Source organism: Macaca mulatta, chromosome 3 (genome assembly GCF_049350105.2).
Source record: "Macaca mulatta isolate MMU2019108-1 chromosome 3, T2T-MMU8v2.0, whole genome shotgun sequence".
In the NCBI taxonomy this organism is placed as follows: Eukaryota; Metazoa; Chordata; class Mammalia; order Primates; family Cercopithecidae; genus Macaca; species Macaca mulatta.
This window is the reverse complement of record NC_133408.1, coordinates 135643360-135650261: the sequence shown is the minus strand read 5'-3', so window position 1 is coordinate 135650261 and position 6902 is coordinate 135643360. Positions and strand designations below refer to the sequence as shown.

General features: G+C 49.5%; 1 pseudogene; it reads right to left on the bottom strand.

Annotated features, from left to right (window-relative positions):
- Positions 1-2654: 2654 nt before the first annotated feature.
- LOC114676756 (B-cell CLL/lymphoma 7 protein family member C pseudogene) lies at positions 2655-3691 on the bottom strand (annotated as a pseudogene).
- Positions 3692-6902: the final 3211 nt, after the last annotated feature.

Genomic DNA, 6902 nt, shown 5'->3' with positions numbered 1-6902 from the left:
TAGAGCAGGACCTTATGAGGTTTTTTTTCTGGAGTTGTTGATTCCGGGAACTTTGAGGCAGGGTGGGACCCCCGGAATTGGCAGGGTGGGACCCCATGAGGTTGTTTCCCGGAATTGGCAGGGTGGGACCCTATCAGGGTGGGTCCTTATCGAGGCAGGGTGGGACTCTATCCAGAGCCACCTGGTGTTAATTTTTTTTATATGAGGCCTAGTTTCTAAGTTTTATGAGGCCTAGTTTCTAAGTTTTATGAGGCCTAGTTTCATTCCCTCCTCTTTTTGTGTCAGAGGCTCAATCTTGAGCCTCTTTTTCAGTCCTGAGGGTCTGGTATTGTTGGGTCAGAACCATAGCATGTACTATGTTTAATCTATTTTTAATAAGGGTGAGTAAGTGGTTGAGTATGCATGGCCCGAAAGTCAGGATGAGCGTGAGCAGGATGAGGGGTCTTAAGATGGTGGAGATTAGGGTGCTAAGCCAAGGGGATTGGTTGTACTAATTTTTAAACTAACTTTGTTGAGATTTTTTCTCTTTTTTTTTTGTCTAATCTTTTTTTTAGTTTTGCCATAGAATCTTTAACTATTTTTGAATGATCTGCATAAAATCAACATTGCTCTTTTAGGGCTGCACAGAGCCTGCCCTCTTTCAGAAAGACAATTTCTAGTCCTCGTCGGTTTTGTAATACAACTTCAGACAGAGAAGTCAAGGACTCTTCAAGTTTTGTGATAGATTGTTCTATGGCTCTAAGGTCTTCATCTATGGCTACTTTAAGTTGTTGCAGATGATGGTTACCATGCACTAGGGCTGCTGTCCCGGTCTCAACTCTAGCCGCTACCTTAATTCTTAACATGTCGGCGAGGGTGAGGGAGATTAAGGGCGGGGAAGTGCTTTGAGGAGCTTTTAGTTGGGGCTTCTCCGATATGGAAACCCGGGGCTTCCTAGCTTCTAATAAAACCTGGTTTGGCTTTACTGCAACAGGGGCAGTGTCTGGATTGACTAATAGTCTGATTTGGAGGGGAATTTTAGGCGGGTTGTGCTGGTATAAATAGAGACCTTATATTAACCTTGTTGTTATCTATCTGTTATCAGATTTTGCCGCATCTTCAAACTTGATGCGAACCAGGTTGCAATTTTCTGAATATCGGGTTGTGGTACAGGGCTGGACAAAGGACATGGTTATATACTAAGGTTTTGTGGCCTATTTCTACTCTTTATTATTAGTAGTTACACAGGACCAGCTTTTGCAATACAAGTGAGTCAGATTTTTACAAGTTTTTCTTATTGGTTCTGTCCTGCATCCGGGACAGGCATAAAACCTGTTCCGGCTGATGGACATTTTTCTAGCCTGTCCTTTCTATTTTTGTCTATCCTGAGGAGTCCTTAATAGGACTCCTGTGGGACCAGTAAACTGGGGGCCTGTGTCTTTTATCTTTCCTGCTATTTTTTTTTTTTTTTTTAGGTTGAAATAGAGGTCTGGAAACTAAGTCTTTATAGGAGTATTCTCGGAGGTCTTATTTAAGACCTCTTGATTATTACAATTAATTATCTGTCAGGTCAGGCTAAATGGCCGGTGGGGGGTTAGCGTCAAAAACTACACTAGAGACAGCGCAGGGAAGAAGGGCAAACAATAAGCAAGGAGTTAGATACGAGAGAGTCTTATCTTGAGCGGGTCCGCGGAGCGTCGGAGTTTCTATGTCTTAAGTGGTGTTGGTCCGGACGTCTCTGGAGCAGCCTTGGCGTGGGATGCGTGGATCTAAGTGGAGATTCCGTCAACTTTTATGTCTGTGGGCGTGGTCAGGAGAACAATGTAGGGTCTTTTCCACCGAGGCTCTAGTCCTTGAGTGCGGTGCCGTCTAACGTAGACAGAGTCTCCTACCTGGAAGGGGTGACTGGTCTGTGGATGTCCTGGTTGGTACAGTTCTGCCAAGGGGGCCCAGATTTGGGCCTGTACTGCTTGGAGTCCTTTTAGCCGGGCCTGTAGGTCAGTCTTAGGATCGGAGGGGGAGAAGGAATTAAGCAAGGTTGACAAAGGGGGAGGTCCTCCGTAGAGGATTTCATATGGAGTGAGCCTAAAACGGTTAGGTGTATTCCGGGCCCTTAAAAGAGCTAAGGAGAGGAGGCGTCTCCAATCTTTTAAACCAGTCTCTAAGGTCAATTTAGTAAGGGTCTTTTTTATTGTTCTATTTATTCTTTCTACCTGTCCTGAGCTCTGGGGTCTATAGGCACAATGTAATTTCCAATTAATCCCCAATATCCTGGCGAGCCCCTGACTTACCTGAGAAACGAAGGCCGGCCCGTTATCTGACTTAATTACCTTGGGAAGTCCGAATCTAGAAAAGATTTTTTCCAAAAATTTTTTTTTTTTGGCTACTATGTGTGCCGTTTCTTGCCGGGTGGGGTAGGCTTCTACCCATCCTGAAAAGGTATCTACGAACACCAGTAAGTACTTATATCCAGCATAGTGAGGTTTTACTTCTGTGAAGTCTATTTCCTAATAGACTCCTGGGCAGTTACCACGAGTTCGTTTCCCTTCTGGCACTCGGGTAGCCCCAGCGTTTACCTGCTGACAGACCTTACAGGCAGATGTCACTTGTTCTACGAGGGTACTTGCCTTTGGGATTAGAAAGTCAGTTTTTTCAATCAGTAATTTTAGCTTTTGATTACTCAAGTGTGTCTAGGCATGCATCTGCTGGATCATTGCCAGGGCCTCCTTGGTCAGCATTGGGGGTTCGTCAGTGCTGCCAGCAGTTATGCCCCCCGGGATTTTTCTTTTGGCCCAGCCGTGGGGGCTGAGCTTTCTCAGGGACCCCTTCTGGGGGTCCGGCAGGTGACACAGGGCGGCTGGGCTGGGGGGCCCCCCCAGGAATGGGCTCTGTGCCTTTTTGCAGGGAACCTTCCGAATGGAAACTCTGGTTGCTGTTCTCATCATTGAGATCCAGCAGGATGAGAGGGCCACCCCCTCGGGGACTGGCGCCCCTGCCCCGACGTTCCCGGCCACGGGATCTCTTTGCCCCGCCACCTGCCCGCCTTTGCTCCTCCTCCTGGGGGTCCACCACTGGCACTCACTTGAAGATACGAAGGGAAGTGTCACCCACAGTCACTCATTGCTTCTTCCATCTCCGGACCTTCTCGATGGTCGCCATTACCTTCTTGATGTCATCTTCGGCCCGGCTCCGGGTTTCGGCCCGTACGGTCCGGCCGGCCATGCTGGCGGGGCTGGGGCCGGAGCCGAGCCTGCGGCGGGGCCGCCTCCCGTCCGGCGGGCTCAGGCTCGGCGCCAGGCCTGGGCGCTGCGCTCTCGGCCTGCCGTCCCCCCCGGGAGTTGGCCGCGCCCTCTTTCGTCCTTAACGCCTCCGCGAGTCCCCTGTTCTTTGCAGTAGGCACACTGGTCTTTTTCCACTTTTGGCCGCCTCCGCTTTTTCCTCTCTCCTTGGTCCTTTCTCTCTCACAACTGCCGCCAGGATTTTTGTTAAATGCTTATCCTTTACTCGGTTCTTACGATCCTCTCGCTCTATCTGTTCCTTCGCTGACCTGGCTTCCCTTTCCTCAGGGGTTTCTTTCTTATCTTGGCCAAATTTGTGGGGCGTTTTCCTGCCCCTTTGAGACCCGCCAACAGAGCCTGGCGATAGATTTGGAGACTCTCCCTACCTGGTGCCGTTTCATAGTCCTAGTCCGGGCGGGGGAGGGGAAATCCCTCGTCTATTTTATTGGGAAGTTGGGTTGGGAGGCCTCCTGGTCCTGGCACATTTTTCCGGGCCTCCAAGAGGACCCGCTGCCTTTTTCAGTGGTTAAGAGGACCTGCAGGAGTTGCTGGCAATTATCCTAGGTGGGCTGGTGGGTGAGGAGAATGGATTCTATTAACGAGGTTAGGGCCTGAGGGTCTTGGGAAAAGGAAGGGTTATGGGTCTTCCAGTTATAGAGGTCAGAGGCAGAGAAGGGCCAGTACTGGACCGTGTGATTGACGGTACGGAGGGGAAAAAGGGAGGATTGCTAAGTGGAAGGGCCTTCTGGGTCCTCAGTCCGACGCAAGCGGAGACGAGGAGGTGTCGGCGGCGGCGTCCGAGGGGTGAGTTTGGGCGGGGCTGGAGAAGGAGACGGGGTGGAGGGAGGGGCCGAGGGAGAAGTTGGAGAAAGGGTAGGGGCCGAGGCGGTAGAGGAAAGAGCTGGGGACAAGACAGGGGGCAAGGGTGAAGCGTAAGGTGGAGGTCCCAGAAGGGGGTTTTGAGGTGGAGGAGGCAGGGGGTCGAGAAGGAGGAGGTCCCTCTGGGGTTCATCTGGGAGGACTGGCTTATGCGGGTCCAGATTCCGATTCTTTGGGGCTTTTAAGGCAAGGAGGGTAGATTGGGATGGGGAAGGGGAATGGAGGAAGGGTTTTACCCAAGAGGGAGGATTTCGGACCAGATCCTCCTAAATAATTATGTAGGCCACCTGGTCCGGGTGTCCGAGTGGCCCAGGATCCATCACTGTTGCTTTAACCTGTAAGATAATTGGGAGGCCAAATGTTCCGTCCCGGGGCCACCTAACATGGAGGGTAGGCCACTTGGACGAGCAGAATTTTCACCATCGTCCCTTACGGACTTTTATGGAGAGGTTGTGGGCTCGAGCCCGAACGTCAGGGAAGTGAGTCAGGGTCAGAGACAAAGGAGTCGTCAACGTCTGTCCTATTTCGTCCACGTATAACAAGGACAAAACAAAAGTAACAAAAACAAAGACCAGACAAGTAAGGAGAAGCCGCGCGGCCAGAGAGTGGCGCCACAAGATCACAAAATATTCAGATGGCAGGGGCGACCTGCCTACAGATTTGAGGAGGCTGACTGAGTCATTAGCCTTCTCCCAGACTACCGCCAGGGCGTCCCCCGGGGCGTGAGTGGGAAGGTGCCAGACACGTCTGTCCCCCTTCCCCACTTAATTCAGAAGGAGTACTCCCCAGAGTTCAGAGTTAGCCGGCAAGACAGACAGAACAAAACGAAAGTACCTGGTAGGTCCGTTCAGTCAGCAGTCCGTGGCCCGGGCCAGATGGGTCTCCGCCGGATGGGTCGGGGGTCCTCGGACAACCCCACTTCCCGGCCAACGCACCAAATGTTGGAACCGAACTGTCGATTCCTTCCTGGGCAGGGGTCGCCGCGAAGGATCACCGACACGAGATTCACAGCAGAGAGTTATTTATTACTAGCGCGCTAGGGTCCCAAGCTCTAAGTTGGCCCTGGGACCCCGACTGCTTGTTACAGGCTGTTTATATAGGCAAACACAAGTTCAAACACAGCTTATGGCGTGAAATTTAAAGAAAGCTTAAGGCGCAAAATGATTGGGTCTAGCTATGGCCTGAGCAAGGTGTCTTATGCTAATTGGTTAGAGCAGGACCTTATGAGGTTTTTTTTCTGGAGTTGTTGATTCCAGGAACTTCGAGGCAGGGTGGGACCCCCGGAATTGGCAGGGTGGGACCCCATGAGGTTGTTTCCCGGAATTGGCAGGGTGGGACCCTATCAGGGTGGGTCCTTATCGAGGCAGGGTGGGACTCTATCCAGAGCCACCTGGTGTTAATTTTTTTTATATGAGGCCTAGTTTCTAAGTTTTATGAGGCCTAGTTTCTAAGTTTTATGAGGCCTAGTTTCAAAGGAACAAGCATTGGGACCATAGAGGACGCTCTATGACTAATGCTCGTCGGAAAATGACTAGGGGTGCTGGTATCCGTGTGTTCTTTTTTCAGATGGGAAACATTCTGCCCAAGGCAAAAATGCCCCTAAGATGTATTCTGGAGAATTGGGAACAATTTGACCCTCAGATGCTAAGAAAGAAGACTTATATTCTCCTGCAGTACTGCGTGGCCACGCTATCCTCTTCAAGGGGGAGAAACCTAGCCTCCTGAAGGAAGTATAAATTATAATGCCATCTTACAGCTAGACCTCTTTTGTAGAAAAGAAGGCAAATGGGGTGAAGTGCCATATGTACAAACTTTCTTTTCATTAAGAGATAAATAGCAGGAAGCCCTCAGAGTCTACCTCCCTACCCCAGCATCCCCCTGACTCCTTTTCCAACTAATAAGGAACACCCTTCAATCCAAACAGTCCGAAAGGAGATAGACAAAAGGGTAAACAATGAACCAAGGAGTGCCAGTATTCCCCAATTATGGCCCCTCCAAGCAATGGGAGGAGGAGAATTCGGTCCAGCCAGAGTGCATATTTTTTCTCTGTCAGACTTAAAGAAAATTAAAATAGACCTAGGTAAATTCTCAGATAACCGTGATGCCTATATTGATGTTGTACAAGAGTTAGGACAATCCTTTGATCTGACATGGAGAGATATAATGTTACTGCTAAATCAGACTCTAACCCCAAATGAGAGAAGTGCTGCCATAACTGCAGCACAAGAGTTTGGCGATCTCTGGTATCTCAGTCAGGTCAATGATAGGATGACAACAGAGGAAAGAGAACGATTCCCCATAGGCCAGCAGGCAGTTCCCAGTATAGACCCTCACTGGGGTGCAGAATCGGAACATAGAGATTGGCGCTGCAGATATTTGCTAACTTGCGTGCTAGAAGGACTAAGGAAAACTAGGAAGAAACCTATAAATTATTCAGTGATGTCCACTGTAACACAGGGAAGGGAAGAAAATCCTACTGCCTTTCTGGAGAGACTAAGGGAGGCATTGAGGAAGCACACCTCCCTGTCACCTGACTCTATTGAAAGTCAACTAATCTTAAAGGATACGTTTATCACTCAGTCAGCTACAGGCATTAGAAAAAAAATTTCAAAAGTACTCCATAGGCCCAGAGCAAAACTTAGAAACCCTATTAAACTTGGTAACCTCGGTTTTTTGTAATAGAAATCAGGAGTAGCAGACGGAACAGGACAAATGGTATTTAAAAAAAGGTCACCGCTTTAGTCATGGCCCTCAGGCAGGCGGACT